Consider the following 26,054-nt stretch of genomic DNA (forward strand, 5'->3'; position numbering starts at 1 on the left):
AAAGAGGAGTTATTTTGAATATTATGGGCCATTTGGTATCTAACAAACTTTAGTACTCAAAAATTATAAATGATAAATCTTTTATAATCTCCAGAAAAAAATTAATTTCTATTTGCATGCTCTTGCACAGTATATTTTATTAAAAAAAATCACAGTATTAAAACTGAGGTTTGTTAAACAATTTCATTTCAGAAGTGTTTCCAAATATTCAGTTACTTAATATATTGGTTATATCGTGAGAACCGATATAAGTAAAACTTCTTTAATATGATTTCTTCTAAAACACCACTCTTGAAAATGCACATTTAAAGCATCCTACATAGTTTTGATTATTTGGGAGTAGCCAAATGTATACAAGTTGGCATTCTGCTGTCGTTTTATGATGTAAATATCTTCAAAATAACATTCTTCACGCTTATTTTGGATTGGAACACCTTCTGCTAAGAAATGTGTAAATGTAGAAGCATAGTTTTCAAGTATACCTGCTAGCACGTATTTACCTTTGTGCTAGTTGAAGTTGTGGCATCAACCTGTCTTAACCCTCTAATCTATGAGATTTCTGGTAACTGAAATCTCCACACTATACCACTTGGATTCCTGTACGTGGTCAAGCATATAATTCTTGTTGGCCAACGGTGACGACTCGTTTTTCTAATAGGGTGGTTTGTTTGGATCATTGTCTGTTATTTAGGTCCCCCAAAGAGCTCAACAATATTTTCATGAAAAGCCACGAATCATTATGGAAACTTAGTGACGAATGAAAGAATTCACGGTCTTCCTCAAAAATAACAAGGAAGAAGAGGAGTAGATAAGGAGAGAACACCAGAGATTGTGTGAGAGAGAGAGAGATCATTATTAATCCACAAAATCGCCTTTACAATTAGTTGGTATTTATGCTAAAAGCTAGTAGTACTAAACTTAGTTAGTTTCTATATCTTAATTATAGCCGTTATAACAAGATAAAATGGCTATGTTAAAATGAATGTTGTATGTTGGATCATCTACAGTTTGTCTTTAATCCTAGCTGCTAGATGAGTTCCTATCTATCTTTAATCCTAGCCGGTAGATGTTTTCCTCTCTATATTTAATCCTAACCTTTAGATATTTTCCTATATTTAATCCTAGCCCCCAGTCTCATACCGAGTATAACATACATGTCGTGATTTTACTATCTAATCTTTGTTAAGATACATGTCCCTATTCGGATGCTGAGGTGGGGGCTCATGTAGCGCCAAGTTTCCAACTTTGCTATCAAGGAACACGTGTAAATTATAAAGTACAGTATGGTCATGTACATTAGAGGGAGGCAATCCATCCATGAGGCTGGGCATGAGCCTTGAAGAAGGAATAGTATGCTATCCACGTGGATGCCCAACTCGCGGTTTGACGCAGCTGGCATCTATTCTCCCAAGTCATTCATGCCACCTCATCGCGTATAATATCTTACATGGTCTTGTTTATGCTTTCATTATGTTCTTAATGAACATGTCGAGTTGTAAAAAGTACAAGGGTCGACAATCAAATGCTTATTCACCGATATCCTTATTTAGCTTCTGATAATCTTGGATGATCATTCTGAAAGCTACATTTTGGTGCACATCCTTAGCATATGACATGGGTTTGCACGATGTTGCCTTGAGCATTGGAAAAACCAAACACCCTCTCACTGCGAAGGCTGTGAGTGTTGAAGAGTTAATTTTGACTGAGGTATTCTAGGGGGTTAGGTTTGAAGAGATTAAGGAATAAACCAAGTCACTATGGATCACTCGGGTTTAGGGAGATGTGGAGGCAAGATCTTGTTTTATGGAGTAGAAGACTTGGTGTCTTCGAAGACCAAGTACATGGAGGCAAGATTCTGTAGGCTGTTATGAGAGGATGCCTATAAATATGTGTGAGTTCTTTTGTTGTAGTATCTTGTGTGCATCAACTGGTTCCTTCCTCTACCAAAGTGTTGTTTCTTCTTGTTTCTTTGTGTGACATCAAGAGAATGAGAGCTTAATCATTTTTTCTTTATGTGAGTTCAAGAGAGTGAGTGGCTGTGCTTCCCTTTTCTGTGTGAGTTTCTGAAGTGAGAAAGCCAGGTTCCAAAACGTGGTATTAGAGCAAGGTTCGTGGTCCAAGAAATGTGGAAATGCTGAGACTATGAGCGGTGCTGGTATTGGAGGCTGATGAATGGTCTTGTGTGGATGGAGACAGGGCCAACACGGGAGTGCCTAGCGCGATAGGTACATTGGGGGTCTCTACTATATTCCCCACTCTTTCTAGGAAAAACTATCCTCTATGGGTGAAGGGGAGGAAGATATTGCATGAGGCATATGGGTTGTTGCTCATTGTTATGAAGGATGATGCGCTAAGGACACAGGATCATCTTGCTATGGCAACCATTTTCAGAACTATTTCTGAGGATCTACAGCTTCAGCGTGATGAACACAATTGCTCGAAGGAGACGTGGGAGACTCTACGAGTGATGAACGTCGGTGTTGACCGAGTGAAGCAAGCTCGCATTCATGTGGTGAAGGGAGAGTATGAGAACCTAAAGATGGGTAAGGATGATTCAGTTATCGAGGATCCAACAGCCAGTAACACATTTTTCCTGTTGGACTAACTTCATATTTCCTTTATGATTCTAACTTTTAATTATGTTAGCGGCAAAGTACAAGTTCAATCCAACAACCTTCGGCCATTTATTCTTCCCTACATTAGCCCAGTCAACACAACCATAACCATGACCGGTGAATGGCTTAATCAAAACAATTTGTTTTCAGAATGCTGGTATTTGGGGGACTTAGGACCTAATGGTTAAGCATGAACCATTAGAAGATGAGTGCATACTACTCACCTAGGTGGCGGCCATTATTGTCGCTATGATTCAGAAGAAAGGCCGTACTAGGAAGATTGAAAAACATTGTGCGCATTTGGATCCTTGAGATTTGGTGTGACAGGGCTATGTATTTATATGCCAAAACATGTAGAGAATCTTGGGAGGACCCTTCCACATTGGGTAGTGAAGTGAGTATTGAGCCGTCGCAGCGTCAGCAAGCCAGCAGAAAAAGCTGCCTTCAAAATGGCATGCCAGCTCGATGGGGATGAAGATGCTGGTTGTTTGCCCTGCAATAAAAAAATATTGTTAAAAATCCAGGGCCATAGCCTGAGGCCAAGTAACAGATTACACTTCACAAATTTGCTGATTTATATGGAAGAAAGTTCATCGAGGAAGATGATTTTAATTTGGACGATCCATAACTTTTCTTTCTATTTCAGAACTGAACCCCTCTGTCTAAACAATAACAAATCTTCCATCTAAAGTTTTTTTACCGTTACGATTTGAGCGAGAAAAATTACACCAATCTTGACGGCTCCTCATGGGTGACATCGATGGTTTAATAATTAAAGGAAAACTTTGATTTCTCTTCCACTAGCTCTTACCACGGTGGAAAGGAAATCTATTTTTCTCCATATTACACTTTTTTTTACTAGAATCTCAGCTGACACTCCTTGGAAACACAGGTCCTGGTGGGGAAGAACAAGGGAGAACTAGAGAGAAGAAGCCAAAAAGAAAAATCCTTATTCTGAAAAAAGACAAACCTCCAAACTGTTCATTTTTAGGAATGTTGAGAGGAGAGAAAACCTTGCGGAGAAGGAAACTAATCTATAAGGACCAAGCCAAGTTCAACCCCACAATCTCCCCCCTAATCTTGATGTCATTCCTTGTGAACGCTTTGAACTCCCAGCTTCACAGGCAGCTGCATAAACTTCAGCCGTCAGAGCTTTCGAGTATATGTTTTCCAACTAGGCTTGTGAGCTGACATAGTGCACACTTACTTTACCTTCTTCAATGTACTCATTGATAAAATGAAACATTGTGTCAATGTGCTTCAAGCGACTATAGTAGACGTGATTTTTGCCAAGGGCAATGGCAGATTTATTGTCGACCATTATTCTCACAGGCTTCAAACTTTCTCATTTCAATTCCACAATAAACCTGGCCAACAAAATTTCCTGACACACCGTATCAGTCATGAATAAATGCTCGGCCTCACGAGAATGGATAACTACAATATTATGTTTCTACGAGCCCCAACTTATCAGATTTGGCCCCAATAAGAATGCCATATCAGTGGTGCTCTTACGATCATCAAGCTCTCCAGCATGATCACTATCGTAGTAGCCAACCAGCTCTTGTCGTCCAACTGCTCTCTCATAACATAGACCAGGGTCTAATGTTCCCTTGACATAGCATAACATCCTCTTCACCATTCTCATGCGTCAGCCATCAACCTCTCCACATACCTGCTTCGAATTCCCACTAAATAGTCTAAGTCAGACTTAGTGTGAGTCAAATAGGTTAGATTATTGATCACACTCTGGTACTGTGTGGAGACAATGGAAAGGGACGAGCCCTCAATAGTAAAATCATGTCTTGTTTCAAGTGGCGTATGAACTGGGTCATAATTTGTCATCCCTCTCTGCTATAGAATCTTCATTGCATAACCCTTTTGACTTAGTTTGATCTGTCCATGTAATGGAATCACTTCTATGCCCAAGTAAGAGTTGAGCATTCCCAAGTCACTCATCTCAAACATGTCCAGCATCTTGGCCCTGAATTCTTTGATATGACAGCTCTTTGGCATGATCACAATCAAGTTAATAATGTACACTCCCAAGAGTAAGTGCACATCAGCTGCAATCTTCATGTAGACTACATCTCCTAAACATTCCTGAAAAAACAAAGAGAAATGAAAAAATTATCCAACTTGGTATACCATGCTTGCGATGCTTGTCTTAGGCTATACGAGGCCCTCTTCAGCTTCAAAACCATATGCTCTTTGCCTCTCTTTATCAACCCCTCGGGTTGCTTCACGCACACTTCTTCCTCTATCTCTCCATTGAGAAAAGCTGACATGACATCAAAATGATGCAAGTTCCATCCTCCTTGTGCTGCTAGAGCCACTAAGATACATACGGTGTAAATTTTCCCACTTGCACAAATGCCTCCTTAAAGTCGACTCCAAGCTTCTGAATGTAGCCCTTCTAAATGCACTCTTCTTGGTCAAGGTGAACTTGCTCGGTCTCTTCATACCTCATTGTAAACCTCTGAACCCCGTGTGCAAGCTCTCTTTAGTCATGAGAAGATGGTCCCCCCCCCCCCCCCCCAATCAGGGCTCACTTCATGCGGAGGTGATGCAACATCAGCTTCCTCCACGAGTATCTCATCCACCTGACCACCACAATCATTAACAAACATTGGAAAATTATGAGAGAACCGGGTACCTTGCTTCTTCTTAACTTTAGGGACATCCCATTCCCACTTAGCATCTTCTTCAAAGAGGATGTTGCTGCTCACATACACCATTCCACTATTAGGGTAATAACAACAATAAGCTTTAGACCCAATTTCGTAACCAATGAAGACCATAGGCTTGCTTCGGTCATCCAACTTGTTCAAGTGCCCTCCTAGCACTTTCACATGAGCTACACAGCCAATACCTCTAAGGTGCGCAACCTTATGCTTTGACCCCTTCCAAGCTTCATACGATGTCGCTCCTCTAGGCTTCTAGTCGTAGCACGGTTCATGAGGTACATGATAGTGCACACTACCTCTCCCCATAGCTCCTTGGGTATGCTTTGATAACATGATAGATGCATATATATTTCCATACATTTTAGCTGTTTTAGTATTATTAATTTATAATTTATCATTTGAATTAACCAAATATTTGTGCATTCACTAGGAATTCCAACTTTTATACATTATGGTTATTATTCACTAACTTCATTGACTTCTACAAAGTCAAGAAGTTAGATTACTAATGAGTATTTTATAGTTCCAAAGGTGCAGAAATTTATAGGAATTAGAAGATACAATTCTTAGGGAATCGGGAAATCATTGGGAGCTTCGTGATTATCAATATCGGCTGAAATGATGTTGTGGGCTTTTAAAAGAAAAATCAGAGGGCTTTGGTCCACGACCTGACCTACCTATGGGGCCTTCAAACACCTTACAAAAGAAAAAAGCTGGAAATTACAAGGTAAAGCTCTCACCAATGGAGAAAAAAAGTCAAAATGTAAAGAAAAGATAATAGAAAATGCCCAAAGGCCCATCGCTGCTTCGCTTTCGCCGTCACCGCGATCGCCGCAAAAGGTATTTTCCTTATTTTCAACATTTTAAAATAATAAAAAATCTGAAAAATCAGGGAGAATAAGGAAAAATAAAGAAAAGTTAGGAAAATTATTTTCTGCATATAAAATTTTCAAAAAAATAGAAACAAAAACCCTCAAATTAATATATTTTATGTGATTTCACTTCTACAAAAATTCTCAAAAAATATTTAACTCTATTTTTGAATATTTCTGGTGGTTTTTTGTGTTAATGAAATTATACAATTCAAAAAATATTTTTCTATTTCTAGTGGAAATTGAAATTATAAAAATTTAGTCAAAAATATTTTAGTGTTTCTCTTTGTATTTCTGCTTCAATTTAGATCATGGGAGATTTGAATATAAATCTTATAAATTACATTTCTGGCTTTGAAACTCATTTCCTTCATTCCAATCTTGAGAAAAATTCTGAAATTATAGATCGACCCCTATATTAATTATAGAGTATTTAAGTGGAAACATTTCATTAATATTGTTGGTTAAGTCTGAATCAAAACAACGACATAAATATTATTGTTTAACTTGTCATGCTTCTCCCATTCAACATAGATCGCACCATGAACATAATTATCCAATTCTTCTCTCAATGACACCATTCAGCTGTGGAGAATATGGGTCCGTCAACCATGTCTCTATCCCATGCTTATCACCCTGTTGAAGAAAACTCTCCTCCTGGATCAGTCCTGAAAACGTTGACCTTCACATTCTTCTCTCCTTCTACGATCTCCTTAAATTTTGTGAAAGCACCTAGAGCTTCAGACTTCTTGTTCAGCAATGAAACATAAATAAGTGATGGCGACGACATCATCGCATTGATGCCGGATGCGCTACCAACGTAATCCGACATGCCGGGCACGCAGAATCGTCAACGACATCAACCGAATAACCACCAGACTTCGGACGTGCCACCATTGCCTCTCGAGACGTCCCACGTCATGACACATCGTCAACGACAGATCCAGAACTGCCCATTGACGTGACATGATTACACGTCTCCCACGTTTTATTTTTACATCATTTCCCATATTTTCTCTTTCCTCCAGGGCCTATATAAAGGCCAAAGCTGTACAGAACTTTTAAGGCATGTTATTTTCAAGAATTGATTTTTCTTCTTGGAAGACATGCTGATGCCGGACGTCGTCAAGACGTCGTCCGGTCGTCACAGAGGGTAGAGGCTCAGTATCGAATCGAGATCTCGTTCGGACAACGACATTCAACGTCGTCCGAATGATGCTAGTGAACAGGTATGAATGATGACATGTAATGCGAGAGTCCCTACGTGTCGTACGTGCGTGCACCGACGAGCGGAGGTGCCGTTCCAGAGATTGATGGGATCGCTCTAAGTGAGGTCAGACGGACCTCCTGAACCTCACTCGAGAGGGTCGAGGGTGAGTACGTCGCCGAACGGGGAAACCCCGCTAAAGTGTTCACACACGTCGGGAGAACCAGACTCGTACCGGGCAGGTAAGAATCTCGATGAAGATTTGTCATTTTCTCAACTTGTCCCGCTCTCACCTATCTAATCTGAACGCGGAGGAGGCAAATCGAAAACTGCACTGAAGGACGTAAGAGACGTAAAGAATAGGGTGGGGGGCACCTTTGTCGCACTGGCAATGTTTATCTTGGTCAGAAGAGATCCGGAGGGACCAGGTGGTCGATGATGCCGTTGAAGGTTGGGCGCAGGACGGGGCAGGCGTCGGCGGGTCATCGAGCGGAGGCGGTGGAGTCGCTCGCGAGCAGGCACTGAGCAGAGTTCCGGGCATGGCGTGATATCCAGGGGTGAGAGGGCACGCTGGGTGCACAGGCGGCGGGCGCAGCGTGTAGCGGGCGCGCGCAGGTAGGCGGCACCGGCGGAGCAGCATGCAAGCAGGCACGCCAAGCGCGCGCAGCCGCAGTCTTCGGCGAGTGGGCACGTGATTGCACACGCGCAGGCCGGCTCAGCGCACGGTCAGCGCGCACACGGGCGACTAGTCACGCGGCTAGCACCCGCTCCTGCGGCAAAGGGTCCTGGCTGGTACGGAGTCACCCGGTAGGCGAGCGGACGACGAGTACAACGCAGAGCTCACGACCGAGTCATGTGATGTCGCGTGCAATGGCGGGGGCGAACGTCTTCGGCGGTGGTCGAGGGGTGAACGGCGACACGACCAGCGGACGCGGGCGCGACGGAGAGGCGACGAACCGGGCGAGACGGCAACCAGCGTACAGCGGTAATGTCGCGACCAGCGTCGACGGTGAGGCCTGTTAACGGGCGTAGCTGGTCGGCCGCCGTGACGCCAGATGGCGGGGATGCTGGTCGACGACGGCGGTGGGTGTGCAGGCGGCAAGGGCGTCCGGACAGGCGAGCTTCCTCCTCTTCCTTTCTCTCCTCCTTCCTTTTCTTCTTCTCCTTCTTCTTCTTCTTCCTCTTCTTTTTCTTCTTCTCTTCCTCTTCCTCTCCTCTCACGGTCGTGACTCTTGGTCTTCCCACAATATGGTAACTTTCAAATGGAAACAATTCAAGAGTGAAGAGTTTTGGGCGCCAACCCCTCCTTATATAGGATGGATGAAGATGGGCCCCCATAACAACAAAAGGAAAAAGAGAAAGGGAAAAGGAAAATGCAGGCCCACTAAGCATGGGTGAGAGGGGAAGATGTCCTCATATGGGCCTTCCCCTCACTACATTAATAAAGGGAAATAAAAGGGAAATAAAAGTGGATAAATCGAACGCTCCGACGATGGGAATGGTGCGTCGTTACGCTGAGTACCTGAACCCGGGGTCGCGCGTCGCTGCAGCGGCTCGTCGAGTCGGCTGGACACGTGTCGGTGGCGGGCTCAATGACGGTGCTGGCTCCTCATGTGATGGCTCAACGGTCTCGGGCGGTGCCGCGCCATCACTTGCCCCAACCCTAGCCCTGCAGAATCTTCGTCTCCGCTGCCACCGCCATCGACGAGGAGATCTCTCTCCCTGCCATCTGCACTCCCTCCGGCCGCCAGTTCGCCGATGCCCGCACCGCCAGCGCGCGTGCACGCTGCCGCCCGCGCACGCCTGCATCCACCAGCGCCTCTGCCTGCCTACACCCACCGGCGCCAGAGCGCGCCAGCGCCTGCCGGCGCCCGCATCTGCCGGTACCCGCGCACCATAGCGTAGGCCGCTTACCCCGGCAGCCTGTGCCTTGGCCACCCGCGCAGGCCACCACTCCGGCCGCCCATGCTAGCATCAGTCGCGCAGGCCGCCGCCGGATGCCCGCACTTAGATTGCCCGCGCCAGCCACGTTCACTGCTCGTCTATCACTTTCACTATTCGTCCCCTCGCTAGGGCCGCTCAACGCCCGGAATCAGCGAGTTATCATCCAAGGGGGGCCATACAACGCGCGGATCGCCGAGCCACATTATGACCAGAATTCCCTGCAGCCTCAACACGCACTTCGATGCCGAGGTACGCCTGAACTCGTTGGTGTCGTGTGTTCTTTGTGTAGTATTCCACGAGAATTCTTCCACCGCTGTCGGATTAGTTTTGAACTTCTTGGATTTTTCCTCAACTAGTGGATTAGGTCTTTTCGTGAATTTTCCCGCGAACCCAAATTCGGAGTTTTGGATTTGGTGCTTTGACATCGTCGTGGTGGTCGAAGACAGTACTCCCGCCCTCGATGAGTAAGGGGCTGTGCCACCATTATTTCATCGGATTTAAGTTTACGAAATTGATCGTGTGGATTTGTGGTCAGATTTATCCCTCCCATTCCCAAACCATTCCTGCGTCCTGCACCCATCGTCGTCCATCCCGTATTCTTAGTTGTCAGCACCCATTCCTCTAGTTGTCCTGCATCAATAAGTCAACTAAAATCATGAAAAATCAACAGAAACTAAGAATTACCATCCCATGTCGATGGAATGATTGGGCCACATAAGTCAATGTGTAGCAACTGAAGTACTGTCTTCGCATAAGCGTTGAAGTTGATGAAGATGAAAAGGGAGCTCATCAAGTCAGCAACCATTAGATATAACCCATCTCCACCCAATGAAGGACAATGGTTCTCCAAAACTAAGTAAATACAAACGCAGTGAAAGCCAACAAATTTTACAAGCACGACAAAACTCTAGGCGTGAGCACTTTTTTTCGCAGAAGTTTCAACACTTTTTTTTATAAGTTTCAACCTTATAAAAATAAGGTTTGGTCCATTTAACGTACGATTACTGGCAATGTTCTTATCTTAATAGCTTTGGAAGCGATGGCGCAGTAAATGAAGTAATTTTTACCCACGGCCCCGGTAACGTCACTAGGACCGTCTGTTTGAATCGGTCCAAGTAACAACTTCAGCGAAGAGAAAGGAGAACACTAACAACACGCTCATAATCTAAGAGAAGTTCATGATAAGACCTGAGTTAAAAAACTGTAAACAGAGAAAGCCAGGACTCGATGTCCAGCGTGGTAAGCGGCCTTGCCTTGGAGTAGACGTAAAATTTTCCTTGAACTATTGATCCATCTATGTCAACGCACAGGAGCCGTTCATATCGCCACAATTTCCATTGCTTGAAGTTTGGTGCTCAAAAAACAGATTCTAAGGAGGGTTTCTTTCGACTATGCGAAGTTCAGTTTTCAAAAGGAAAGTCAATGGGTTATGCATCCTCCAAATTAAAAATCATCCCACATGTTGAATTTCTTTCAAATGCATTGCCAGAAAATCGGCATAATTTCTGAACGGTAATCCGTTACTCGGCTCCAGACTGTATTATCTTCGACAAAACCCATTCCGAGGACGTCAAATTGTATTTTTTTAGTGCAGGTCAAACGACCAGCATCTCCATCTCTATCGCAAAGGTGGGCCATCTGAGGGCGGGTTCTTCTGCCGCCTTGGTGACGACGACGCTAATCTCGATCCCAACCCTCATCAATAAAAGAAATGTAAAAAGAAACCTTTTGCATAACTCTAAGAATGTACGCCCAGAGAGTGTGCTTCAGTCATGTAACGCTGCATTCAGAAGGTAGATGATAAAATAGTAAAAAAAGTTAAAATGATACTTTCTCTGGCCAACCCCGCTGGTTATGAAACTTAAATTGCGATTTGACGATGCCATTTTTATCCTTTCATTCATACACAAGTATTTTAAAATGAACCTCTGTATGAGAAACTAAAGGTTTAAATGACCTCTTGAACAGTAAAATAAGGTATTAGTACCAAGCGTCCCCGTAACAACGCGGCCGAGACCGTCCGTTTGGATTGGTCCCGGGAACAACTTGGACCAACGAAGGGGACGACACTATCAATATACTCATAATATAATACAAGTAGATGATAGGGCCTGACTCAAAAAACTGTATAAAGAGAAAGCTATCAGTCCTTTTCAGGCGTGATAAACGGCCTTGGAATAGAAGTCAAAGTTTTCCTTTAAACACTAACTCATCGAAGTTACCCCACCCTAGCCGTTCATATCGCCAGAATTTCCATCGCTCAATGATTCGCGGTCAAAAAAATAGTTCGTAAAGAGCCTTTCTCGTAGACTCTGCCGAGTTCCGTTTTCAATAGAAAGTTCAGTGGGTTTTGGATCCTCCAAATCAAAAATCACCACACGTGTCGGATTCTTTTTCTAACAAATCACCGAATAATCGGCAAATGTGTAAACGAAAGTCCGTTACTCAGCTCCAGGCTGTATTATCGTGGATCAAACCCATACCCAGGACGTTAAAGTGTATTTTATTAATTGAGGTCAAACAACCAGCATCTCCATCTGTATCAAACGGGTGGGCCATGTGAGGGCGGCGCCTTCCGCCACCTAGCTGGCAGCGGTGCTGGTCAAGATAGACTTTGCTATCCAATGTGGAAGGATCCTTGCGTCATCCTCTTTCTTTTCTTATAAATACATCGCCTGTTTGCACCATTTCTCAAGCATCCAACCCAGATCGAAGCTTTCGACTCTCGCCAGTCCGCTTGTTCTCCCGAATTAGAGAGGCATTAATGGCGCCTTGCCCAGGTGAATAGTCCGCATTCTTGTTTTTCTGCGTCATGCATAACCGTTCGCGCATTCGATATTAGTTTTGAAGTCGTTAAAAGACCGATCTACGACAATAATTTGTTTTGCTTCGTTCCTTACCCGCTCATGGATATGTTTGTGTCGCCTGGGCCTCCCGCAGGAAAGAACAGGTGGCCGGAGGTTGTCGGATTCAATGGATTCGTGGCCGCCAAACTAATTAAAAATCAGAACCCGAGAGTAACTCCGGTGCTCATCCGACCGGGGCAAGGTGTTACTCGCGACTTCCGCTGCGACAGGGTGATTATTTATCTCAACGCTCGAGGCGTTGTGGCACGAACCCCCGTCATAGGCTAAAGAACTGGGCCCCGTGGCGTCTGAAACGATGATCCAAGACTCTTATAAGCTAAATAAGGATCTGTATCAGTAAGCGCTTGATTGTCAACCCTTGTACGTTTTATTTACCGAAAATTGCGAGTTGGGTTGTCAATTAAGAACACATTAAAAGCTAAACAACCGGGGAGACTATTTATTAGACATGAAGATAGGCATCCAAATGGGTTGGCTCCCGCTGATCTACTATACGTTCTTCAAAGCCGGTACCCAGCTTCATATGAGGATTGGCTCCCTCTGATCTACACGCGACTATTACTCACCAGGTTAACCGTAACGGTGAGTTCTTTCTCGTCGAAAAATTGTCGATCTGTTTCCAGGAACTAAATTACAAATGATCATCCAAACAAACCCATCAACTAGGTAAACAGTTCGTCACTGCCGCCCTACCGAAAATATTTTTGTAGGCCGACATACGATGGCAAGTTAACCACGGTTAAAAATTTAAATATGTTAGCTGGGCACAAAACCCTACGCGTTTGTTAAATTGCGAGTAGTCGATTTTTACGATGATAGACGATTGTTCGGCTAGTTCCGAACAACTTTCTTGCGATTACGATGTTTGTGCATGCAACTTATCTTAAAGACTGTAGTTGGGAGACTTCGGATAGCAGAAGTCCTATAGAATAGAGTGGGCCTACAGATTGATGTCTTGACTTAAACTAATTGAAAGATATTTTAAACAAAAACTCAATATACGAATTCTAAGTCTTATAATCGGAAGACAAGATGCTTACTTTTACAATAAAAAGATATGAAAAAGAGTTTTAATTACATTGAACTAGTCAGATGCTTAAAACTCATCGTTTTTACGTTATAAATCTTGTAAGATATTAAAGGTCCCGTAATATGCAACATATTACTCTTTGATCACAAAAAATCCTCATTAATATATAAATATATCGAAATGATCCAAAGGCCTTACGGAGTGATGATTTCCAGCATAAATGAGATAGTGTCATCAAAAGAATGTGGTTAATAATATTCACTGGAGAGTATCAAACTCTGTTTTTATGAACAGTTCAATTTATATTCAACATATCAGAGTACAACTCTTCCAATTATCTACACACATATTCCAGTTCAATGCCAGGTTGCACTAGTAAAGTCATATCAATATCGGCCATGTTGACACTTGCATTCAATCTAATTAAGGTTGTTCTTGAAAGAGCGCAAGCTTTTGATAGGCTGGCTTGCAGACGTGTTATTATTTGCAGATACAGTATCAAACAAAATAACCATGTTGCCCATCTGGGGGGAGATACAAACAAATGGGAAATAGGGCGACAGCCATGTTTCTTCAACTTGTGTGCCCACATGGTTATCATGTCTAGGCCTGCATTAACAGCTTCCCTGAATCAAATGAATGGATATTTCTCATGCAACAGCGATATTTCCTCAACTTGTGTGCCCACGCGGGTACCATGAAGGCATGCATTAACAGCTTCCCTAAACCAAATGAATGGATATTCCTCATTCCCAACTTGGATAAAAGTTACTCGTGAAGATCCAGGGGTAGTCCTTTATTCAGGAGGTCAGCAAGTTGTAGCTTTGTAGGGACAACGCTAATCTCCATGACTTTGGGATCCAATTTATCCTTTTTAAAATGTCGTTCGATCACTACATGTTTGGTACGATCATGCTGAACAGGATCGTGAGCAAGACTGATGGCTGATTTGTGGTTACCAAAGTGTAGTTGACCCTTGGAGTAGAAACTTCAGGTCAGATAGAATTCCACTAGTCCAGGATGCTTCGCACATCCTTTCATGAAGGCTTTGAGTTCTGGCCAAGCGTTGGAGGGTGAGACTAGATTTTGCTTATTTTTGCATCATGTGATTGAATTCCCGTACAAAAGGGAACAATAGCCTGTAGTTAACCTGTGGTCAACCCGCAAGCCTGCCTACTCAGAGTTAATGTAGATTTCCAAAAAAACTGACCTACTCATAGTCTTAAGTCTGATATACTGCTTCATACACTACAGAACTCTGTGAGCAGCCTGCAAGTGAGAAAGTTAAGGGCAGTGCATGAAATAACTAAAAATGTTTGCAGAGTATGAAATATCAGGTCTACTGTCTGCAAGATATATTTGTTTTCCAATAATTTCATTGTAAGAGAATAGTTCAATGGTAGGATCATTTTCATCTTTTGTAATTTTTAAACTAACATCCAGAGGAGTGGCAAAAGGTTGGCACTTATGGTGGTTAGTTTATTCAAAAGATCAAAGATGTACATTTGCTCAAGCTGTGTGATTCTACTTGGCAAGTGAACAACCACAATACTCGACAAGTATTAAGTAGGCCTAACTTTTTGATATCAATTTGAGCTTAAAGTTATTTCCTAAGGTAGTCAGACCTAATGATTTATGCCCAATATTAATGATATCATCAACATACACAATAAGAATGAGAACACTTTCTGGTGATGTACAAGTGATAAAGTAGGGAATGGTCACCATTACTTCATTAATAATGGAAGCTGTTCATGGGCAGAGTAAATCATTCAATCCAAGCTTGAGATACTACTGAAGTCCATAGAGTGAAATTTTTAACTGAAATATTTGTCCATGTTTTAGGGCATAACCACGAAGTGTGTTTATAAGTACATCCTCATTCAATTTACCACTTAAAAAATCGTTGTTAACATCATACTAAAATAAATTCCAATATTTGATAGCATCTGGGAATATTGGAATACAAACGGTGCTCATCTTAATAACTAGCCAAAAGGTTTCTAAGTAATCAACAATGTATTTCTGAGTATTTTTCTGAGTTAGTCTTGCCATATATCGTTCAAGTTTTCCGCCAGTGCAATACTTGGCAGTATAAACCCATTGACAACTATAAAGTTTCTTGCCATCAATGTATGATTGGCATGTAAAGCCGCCATTTTGGTCCTCCATGGCTTTCTTCCGCTTATGTCTCATGGATTGACCGTGGAAGTGTGATTTATTGTAGATTTACAAAGAACAGTTTGTACTCATGAGTTTCAATTTTCATATGTTAGTAATTTACTTAAAGGAAAAGACGTAGTCTGGCAAAGAAAAGGATCATGTGTAGGTACCAACGGAGAATCTCAAGACTGAGTATAATCTATACGATGATGATTTTCATTTAGTTGTGTAGATATCAGTTTTCCTCTGCAACATCATCGAGTGAAGTGATGAAAGATTTCTGGTCGTGGTCAGGGGCTACAAGATTAAATTACTGGATCTGGGGAGACATCTAGAAAGTCAACTGGATCTGATTCTGATACATTTGTTGACATAGACGGCAAAAAGAACTCAGTTGGTTGTTATAAACTTGACCTGTCCACGATTATGACTAAACAAGAGTCGGATATCTGATGAGTTATGTGGATAGTGGACATAGTCTGGTCATCCTTAGTCAACACAGGGCACAAGGTGTCTATAGAGTCATCTGCTCTTTCCCGATTGGAAAAACACCTTCACTGAATGTATCAACTTTGGAGATAAACATTTTTCATTCAGCCGGTTGTCAACACTTCTATCCCATCTATGCATGGGGTTATCGAACCAACACCTACGTTAGTGCTCATGGAACTAACTTGATTGTCTGATTTGGATGTTGAGGCCCATAGTATGTACATCCAAAACTCTGAAATTTTAGGTGGTTATGAAGGTTGAAAATTGGCTAAGCCTGAATAACAATATCTAATGGAGCTTTATCATGGAGAGATTTGTCATGAATCCAATTTATGATATGAAACAGTGCTGCTTCCCCACAAAACAATGTTGGCACATTACTCTAAATTAGTAAGGCGCTACTTTTTTCTAAAATATGTCCCAGCTTCTGTTTCATGGTTCCATTTCATTGACGGGTATAGGGGCATGAAGATTTGAGGATAATACCTTGCTATCTAAAGAGGGCAGTTATTAGTGAATTGATAAAGTCCTTTCCATTTTTAGTTCAAAAACATTTAATCTAGATCCCAAAATGATGTTTTAACATAGCGACAAATCCACTTATAATGGTTTTAGAGTAGGCCTCTTCGCTTTCATGAGATGGATCCAAAAGAACCAGCTCACGTCATCTACCAAAAAAAAGAACTAGCAAAAGTTGTGCAAGTCAAAGAATGGGCTCATCATCATGTGTCATAGTTAATTTATAATCTCAATTTTAAAAGTTTTAATTTGTCGTTTGTAATTGAGATTATTCAATAAAAAATATATTTAATCCTACTTACTTAGGAGTATTTAGTTAGTGATGAGTACGGAACGACTTCACAAGGAATGATGATCATGGAATTAATTTCTTATTATAGTGATGGTCAACGTGTGAAGAGATGAAGACGAGAGTACAATGCGTGAGCTGTCAAGTAGAATGACGTAATTTAAACTTAGTAAAGAGTATAAGAACGTACAATTTCGCGTAGCGATATGCGGATGTGATAGATAATGTAAATGGGCAGGATGCTGGTCCAGTGCATGGATGATGGTAGTGGTGGAATGAAGAACGGTGTGATGGAGAGGATAGAGACGAGGCACGAGGATATAAGTAAAATGTGAGTGAAAGATTAGGATAAACCCAAATTATGTTCACTACGATGTCGGGAAAAGAAACAACATAATGCGAAGACACTTACCTTAGATCCTTACATTCTGCTAGGATCATGGCGACTTATGAGTGCCAGTAAGCTCCCCTTCTTTTCCAATGTTTTTCCCCACACACCTAGGACACTAAGAACATACTTTATGGATATCAAACCTCTCTATTTTTCAATCAGCCCACACAAGTAGGAAGAAAGTTCAAGTTGAATTTCACTATGATCCAGGCCTCTATTTATAGATCCGAGGGCATGGATGGAAGGAAGAGGGGAAGACCAAGCAATGCTGAAAATTGCAGCTTAATCGGAGTTTTAGATCCAAAGTTATGGTTGTTTGACGATGAGCCAATCGTAGCCCTTGATTTCCTTCTCTCTCGTCATCAGCATCTTCATTTTCTATGTCCGTTAAGAAGTCAAAGTGCCTGAGATTCCACGCTTTTTCATATTATGCCCTTGTACTTTTCGTATTCCATGTCACGTGTACCTGAAAAGAAGACAAAAAAGAAAGAGAAAAAAGAAAGAATAAAAAAGAAAAATTCCTCGCAGCTGACAAGGCGGTGCATCAGCGTGCACCATGTCAGCACAGGCCCTCGTTTTCTCCTCTTAGTGGCAGCCACGTGCACGCCACATTGCCTTGCGAGGGTCATGAGTACACGTGGTCTCGCGTGGTGTGGCCATGTTGCTTGCCAATCTACCAAGAAAACACAAAATAAATAAAAGTCAAAAGCATTTTTGTCCTTTTCTCCCTCGACCCACGCACGCATTTATTGCAAAAAAAGAGGGCATCTTTTTTTGTTTGTCCACGTCATCCTGCACAGAGAAAAATAAAAAACCTTTTCATTAGTCATAAATGCAATATTCGCTTCACAATGATTGCATGGTTAATGATTGCCTGATGCCAATCATGAACACAGATAATGATTGGCAGGGGCCAGTCATCATACAGCGCAATAATTTGTCACCGTTCGATGAATCAAACGCAGACACATGGCGGCTCTAGTAAAAAAATATAAGTACTTTAAAATTTCATGTAAAATAAAATTATAGCCCAAAAAATACTTATACAAATATATTATGACTTAAGAAAATCATATCTTCCAAGTTTAATGTCAACAAATTCCAAATAAATCATATTCTGTCTCAAAAATTATTTTCTTTTCAAATGTATTATCAGAAAATTTAAAAAAACACATAGAAAATGTAGAAAATTCAGAAATTCATTCTAAATATAGAGTTAATCATTTTAAGTTTGATAACATGCAAATATGAGCAATTTAATGGATAGAAAATAATGACGTAAAACAGAACCCGTAAAACCGTGAGGGGTCTCCGTAAGATAGTACGACAGCACAAACATGAGAAAACACCTCGACACGGACGTGGTTTTCAAACCTGGTAGTGAAAGCTCGAGTTCTTCACATCGGCTCGGGCCGCCACAAGGTTGACGACAAGTCAGGGCACGTTCGATGGCATGGTCCTCCATCAAAAACCTTCATCCTTGCTTTGTAAATCTTGGCATTCTCATATGCTTCGCTCCGGATTTCTTCAAGCTCTTGTAGTTGGATCATCCTGGCTTTTCCTGCTTTTTCTAAAGAAAGATTAAAAATTTTAATTGTCCAACGTGCTTTATGCACTAACTCTAGTGGTGGATGACATGGTTTCCCAAATATAAGTCTAAAAGGGGGCATTCCTAGTGGTGTTTTATAAGCAGTCCGATATGCCCATAATGCTTCATTTAACTTAAGCGGCCAATCTTTTCCATTGGGTTTAGAAATCCTTTGAAAACATGTCTTAGCTTTACTAATTACAGTTACATTGTCAAACAAAATGACCATCTTACCCCTTAACAGTAAGGTACAAAATCAAGGGTTGTATTATGCCAACATGGCCAATGAATCACTCAAAAACTTTTGATTTGGAAGCCCCCTTGTTCGAGTCAAGGTTACCATGAGATCTTCCACCTGATATTATTATTATCTATCACATTCAAGAAAAAGTCATTTAAATAAGCATGATGTGAGAATACCATAAATTAGCAAAAAAGGTATACACCATAATAATTGAAGTTAGCACTCCAACTATAAATACCATGGTCCCAAATGCATTAATCTAAAAAAGGAAAAAATATAATTATTCTAACTGAAGGGTAATCTTCTTCTTACGGATGTATTACTTTTTGCTAATTTAAATTGTATCCATCGCTGTCACACCAAGACTAGTATTTGAATCTAAATTATATGAAATTATATTAAAAGGAGTCTCATGATATGAAGGAAAAATAAGTGAAAATGGATTAATAAAGGATGAATTGATAATGTTGTACACTTATTTGAAATTCATCAAGGGACAATCCAGGATGAATACATTTTAATTAAAACTAACGGCGTTAAAGATACACATTAAAAATTTAAATATGTTAGCTGGGCACAAAACCCTACGCGTTTGTTAAATTGCGAGTAGTCGATTTTTACGATGATAGACGATTGTTCGGCTAGTTCCGAACAACTTTCTTGCGATTACGATGTTTGTGCATGCAACTTATCTTAAAGACTGTAGTTGGGAGACTTCGGATAGCAGAAGTCCTATAGAATAGAGTGGGCCTACAGATTGATGTCTTGACTTAAACTAATTGAAAGATATTTTAAACAAAAACTCAATATACGAATTCTAAGTCTTATAATCGGAAGACAAGATGCTTACTTTTACAATAAAAAGATATGAAAAAGAGTTTTAATTACATTGAACTAGTCAGATGCTTAAAACTCATCGTTTTTACGTTATAAATCTTGTAAGATATTAAAGGTCCCGTAATATGCAACATATTACTCTTTGATCACAAAAAATCCTCATTAATATATAAATATATCGAAATGATCCAAAGGCCTTACGGAGTGATGATTTCCAGCATAAATGAGATAGTGTCATCAAAAGAATGTGGTTAATAATATTCACTGGAGTATCAAACTCTGTTTTTATGAACAGTTCAATTTATATTCAACATATCAGAGTACAACTCTTCCAATTATCTACACACATATTCCAGTTCAATGCCAGGTTGCACTAGTAAAGTCATATCAATATCGGCCATGTTGACACTTGCATTCAATCTAATTAAGGTTGTTCTTGAAAGAGCGCAAGCTTTTGATAGGCTGGCTTGCAGACGTGTTATTATTTGCAGATACAGTATCAAACAAAATAACCATGTTGCCCATCTGGGGGGAGATACAAACAAATGGGAAATAGGGCGACAGCCATGTTTCTTCAACTTGTGTGCCCACATGGTTATCATGTCTAGGCCTGCATTAACAGCTTCCCTGAATCAAATGAATGGATATTTCTCATGCAACAGCGATATTTCCTCAACTTGTGTGCCCACGCGGGTACCATGAAGGCATGCATTAACAGCTTCCCTAAACCAAATGAATGGATATTCCTCATTCCCAACTTGGATAAAAGTTACTCGTGAAGATCCAGGGGTAGTCCTTTATTCAGGAGGTCAGCAAGTTGTAGCTTTGTAGGGACAACGCTAATCTCCATGACTTTGGGATCCAATTTATCCTTTTTAAAATGTCGTTCGATCACTACATGTTTGGTACGATCATGCTGAACAGGATCGTGAGCAAGACTGATGGCTGATTTGTGGTTACCAAAGTGTAGTTGACCCTTGGAGTAGAAACTTCAGGTCAGATAGAATTCCACTAGTCCAGGATGCTTCGCACATCCTTTCATGAAGGCTTTGAGTTCTGGCCAAGCGTTGGAGGGTGAGACTAGATTCTGCTAATTTTTGCAACATGTGAATAAATCCCCACACAAAAGGAAACAATAGCCTGTAGTCAACCTAAGATCAACCCACCAGCCAGCCTACACAAAATTAATGTACATTTCCAAAAAAACCGACCTACTCATAATCCTAAGCCTGATATACTGCTTCATACACTACAGAACTCTGTGAGCAGCCTGCAAGTGAGAAAGTTAAGGGCAGTGCATGAAATAACTAAAAATGTTTGCAGAGTATGAAATATCAGGTCTACTGTCTGCAAGATATATTTGTTTTCCAATAATTTCATTGTAAGAGAATAGTTCAATGGTAGGATCATTTTCATCTTTTGTAATTTTTAAACTAACATCCAGAGGAGTGGCAAAAGGTTGGCACTTATGGTGGTTAGTTTATTCAAAAGATCAAAGATGTACATTTGCTCAAGCTGTGTGATTCTACTTGGCAAGTGAACAACCACAATACGACAAGTATTAAGTAGGCCTAACTTTTTGATATCAATTTGAGCTTAAAGTTATTTCCTAAGGTAGTCAGACCTAATGATTTATGCCCAATATTAATGATATCATCAACATACACAATAAGAATGAGAACACTTTCTGGTGATGTACAAGTGATAAAGTAGGGAATGGTCACCATTACTTCATTAATAATGGAAGCTGTTCATGGGCAGAGTAAATCATTCAATCCAAGCTTGAGATACTACTGAAGTCCATAGAGTGAAATTTTTAACTGAAATATTTGTCCATGTTTTAGGGCATAACCACGAAGTGTGTTTATAAGTACATCCTCATTCAATTTACCACTTAAAAAATCGTTGTTAACATCATACTAAAATAAATTCCAATATTTGATAGCATCTGGGAATATTGGAATACAAACGGTGCTCATCTTAATAACTAGCCAAAAGGTTTCTAAGTAATCAACAATGTATTTCTGAGTATTTTTCTGAGTTAGTCTTGCCATATATCGTTCAAGTTTTCCGCCAGTGCAATACTTGGCAGTATAAACCCATTGACAACTATAAAGTTTCTTGCCATCAATGTATGATTGGCATGTAAAGCCGCCATTTTGGTCCTCCATGGCTTTCTTCCGCTTATGTCTCATGGATTGACCGTGGAAGTGTGATTTATTGTAGATTTACAAAGAACAGTTTGTACTCATGAGTTTCAATTTTCATATGTTAGTAATTTACTTAAAGGAAAAGACGTAGTCTGGCAAAGAAAAGGATCATGTGTAGGTACCAACGGAGAATCTCAAGACTGAGTATAATCTATACGATGATGATTTTCATTTAGTTGTGTAGATATCAGTTTTCCTCTGCAACATCATCGAGTGAAGTGATGAAAGATTTCTGGTCGTGGTCAGGGGCTACAAGATTAAATTACTGGATCTGGGGAGACATCTAGAAAGTCAACTGGATCTGATTCTGATACATTTGTTGACATAGACGGCAAAAAGAACTCAGTTGGTTGTTATAAACTTGACCTGTCCACGATTATGACTAAACAAGAGTCGGATATCTGATGAGTTATGTGGATAGTGGACATAGTCTGGTCATCCTTAGTCAACACAGGGCACAAGGTGTCTATAGAGTCATCTGCTCTTTCCCGATTGGAAAAACACCTTCACTGAATGTATCAACTTTGGAGATAAACATTTTTCATTCAGCCGGTTGTCAACACTTCTATCCCATCTATGCATGGGGTTATCGAACCAACACCTACGTTAGTGCTCATGGAACTAACTTGATTGTCTGATTTGGATGTTGAGGCCCATAGTATGTACATCCAAAACTCTGAAATTTTAGGTGGTTATGAAGGTTGAAAATTGGCTAAGCCTGAATAACAATATCTAATGGAGCTTTATCATGGAGAGATTTGTCATGAATCCAATTTATGATATGAAACAGTGCTGCTTCCCCACAAAACAATGTTGGCACATTACTCTAAATTAGTAAGGCGCTACTTTTTTCTAAAATATGTCCCAGCTTCTGTTTCATGGTTCCATTTCATTGACGGGTATAGGGGCATGAAGATTTGAGGATAATACCTTGCTATCTAAAGAGGGCAGTTATTAGTGAATTGATAAAGTCCTTTCCATTTTTAGTTCAAAAACATTTAATCTAGATCCCAAAATGATGTTTTAACATAGCGACAAATCCACTTATAATGGTTTTAGAGTAGGCCTCTTCGCTTTCATGAGATGGATCCAAAGAACCAGCTCACGTCATCTACCAAAAAAGAACTAGCAAAAGTTGTGCAAGTCAAAGAATGGGCTCATCATCATGTGTCATAGTTAATTTATAATCTCAATTTTAAAAGTTTTAATTTGTCGTTTGTAATTGAGATTATTCAATAAAAAATATATTTAATCCTACTTACTTAGGAGTATTTAGTTAGTGATGAGTACGGAACGACTTCACAAGGAATGATGATCATGGAATTAATTTCTTATTATAGTGATGGTCAACGTGTGAAGAGATGAAGACGAGAGTACAATGCGTGAGCTGTCAAGTAGAATGACGTAATTTAAACTTAGTAAAGAGTATAAGAACGTACAATTTCGCGTAGCGATATGCGGATGTGATAGATAATGTAAATGGGCAGGATGCTGGTCCAGTGCATGGATGATGGTAGTGGTGGAATGAAGAACGGTGTGATGGAGAGGATAGAGACGAGGCACGAGGATATAAGTAAAATGTGAGTGAAAGATTAGGATAAACCCAAATTATGTTCACTACGATGTCGGGAAAAGAAACAACATAATGCGAAGACACTTACCTTAGATCCTTACATTCTGCTAGGATCATGGCGACTTATGAGTGCCAGTAAGCTCCCCTTCTTTTCCAATGTTTTTCCCCACACACCTAGGACACTAAGAACATACTTTATGGATATCAAACCTCTCTATTTTTCAATCAGCCCACACAAGTAGGAAGAAAGTTCAAGTTGAATTTCACTATGATCCAGGCCTCTATTTATAGATCCGAGGGCATGGATGGAAGGAAGAGGGGAAGACCAAGCAATGCTGAAAATTGCAGCTTAATCGGAGTTTTAGATCCAAAGTTATGGTTGTTTGACGATGAGCCAATCGTAGCCCTTGATTTCCTTCTCTCTCGTCATCAGCATCTTCATTTTCTATGTCCGTTAAGAAGTCAAAGTGCCTGAGATTCCACGCTTTTTCATATTATGCCCTTGTACTTTTCGTATTCCATGTCACGTGTACCTGAAAAGAAGACAAAAAAGAAAGAGAAAAAAGAAAGAATAAAAAAGAAAAATTCCTCGCAGCTGACAAGGCGGTGCATCAGCGTGCACCATGTCAGCACAGGCCCTCGTTTTCTCCTCTTAGTGGCAGCCACGTGCACGCCACATTGCCTTGCGAGGGTCATGAGTACACGTGGTCTCGCGTGGTGTGGCCATGTTGCTTGCCAATCTACCAAGAAAACACAAAATAAATAAAAGTCAAAAGCATTTTTGTCCTTTTCTCCCTCGACCCACGCATTTATTGCAAAAAAAGAGGGCATCTTTTTTTGTTTGTCCACGTCATCCTGCACAGAGAAAAATAAAAAACCTTTTCATTAGTCATAAATGCAATATTCGCTTCACAATGATTGCATGGTTAATGATTGCCTGATGCCAATCATGAACACAGATAATGATTGGCAGGGGCCAGTCATCATACAGCGCAATAATTTGTCACCGTTCGATGAATCAAACGCAGACACATGGCGGCTCTAGTAAAAAAATATAAGTACTTTAAAATTTCATGTAAAATAAAATTATAGCCCAAAAAATACTTATACAAATATATTATGACTTAAGAAAATCATATCTTCCAAGTTTAATGTCAACAAATTCCAAATAAATCATATTCTGTCTCAAAAATTATTTTCTTTTCAAATGTATTATCAGAAAATTTAAAAAAACACATAGAAAATGTAGAAAATTCAGAAATTCATTCTAAATATAGAGTTAATCATTTTAAGTTTGATAACATGCAAATATGAGCAATTTAATGGATAGAAAATAATGACGTAAAACAGAACCCGTAAAACCGTGAGGGGTCTCCGTAAGATAGTACGACAGCACAAACATGAGAAAACACCTCGACACGGACGTGGTTTTCAAACCTGGTAGTGAAAGCTCGAGTTCTTCACATCGGCTCGGGCTTCGCCACAAGGTTGACGACAAGTCAGGGCACGTTCGATGGCATGGTCCTCCATCAAAAACCTTCATCCTTGCTTTGTAAATCTTGGCATTCTCATATGCTTCGCTCCGGATTTCTTCAAGCTCTTGTAGTTGGATCATCCTGGCTTTTCCTGCTTTTTCTAAAGAAAGATTAAAAATTTTAATTGTCCAACGTGCTTTATGCACTAACTCTAGTGGTGGATGACATGGTTTCCCAAATATAAGTCTAAAAGGGGGCATTCCTAGTGGTGTTTTATAAGCAGTCCGATATGCCCATAATGCTTCATTTAACTTAAGCGGCCAATCTTTTCCATTGGGTTTAGAAATCCTTTGAAAACATGTCTTAGCTTTACTAATTACAGTTACATTGTCAAACAAAATGACCATCTTACCCCTTAACAGTAAGGTACAAAATCAAGGGTTGTATTATGCCAACATGGCCAATGAATCACTCAAAAACTTTTGATTTGGAAGCCCCCTTGTTCGAGTCAAGGTTACCATGAGATCTTCCACCTGATATTATTATTATCTATCACATTCAAGAAAAAGTCATTTAAATAAGCATGATGTGAGAATACCATAAATTAGCAAAAAAGGTATACACCATAATAATTGAAGTTAGCACTCCAACTATAAATACCATGGTCCCAAATGCATTAATCTAAAAAAGGAAAAAATATAATTATTCTAACTGAAGGGTAATCTTCTTCTTACGGATGTATTACTTTTTGCTAATTTAAATTGTATCCATCGCTGTCACACCAAGACTAGTATTTGAATCTAAATTATATGAAATTATATTAAAAGGAGTCTCATGATATGAAGGAAAAATAAGTGAAAATGGATTAATAAAGGATGAATTGATAATGTTGTACACTTATTTGAAATTCATCAAGGGACAATCCAGGATGAATACATTTTAATTAAAACTAACGGCGTTAAAGATACACATTAAAAATCATTATGTTTTATATGGAAAAGCCTATAATATATAGCTTGACTTAAAACTATTTTCTGTTTAATTTTATAGA

The 26,054-nt window shown here is 40.3% G+C and overlaps 1 long non-coding RNA gene across 1 annotated transcript; it reads left to right on the plus strand.

The window, feature by feature from the left end:
- The first annotated feature begins 11,897 nt into the window (after nucleotides 1-11,897).
- Nucleotides 11,898-12,579, plus strand: LOC144701885 (uncharacterized). The gene is made up of 2 exons (XR_013581135.1): nucleotides 11,898-12,105; nucleotides 12,266-12,579. It is a non-coding gene; the product is annotated as an uncharacterized LOC144701885 (long non-coding RNA).
- Nucleotides 12,580-26,054: the final 13,475 nt, after the last annotated feature.

The sequence above is a fragment of the Wolffia australiana genome, chromosome 4 (assembly GCF_029677425.1).
Source record: "Wolffia australiana isolate 7733 chromosome 4, ASM2967742v1".
Lineage (NCBI taxonomy): Eukaryota > Viridiplantae > Streptophyta > Magnoliopsida > Alismatales > Araceae > Wolffia > Wolffia australiana.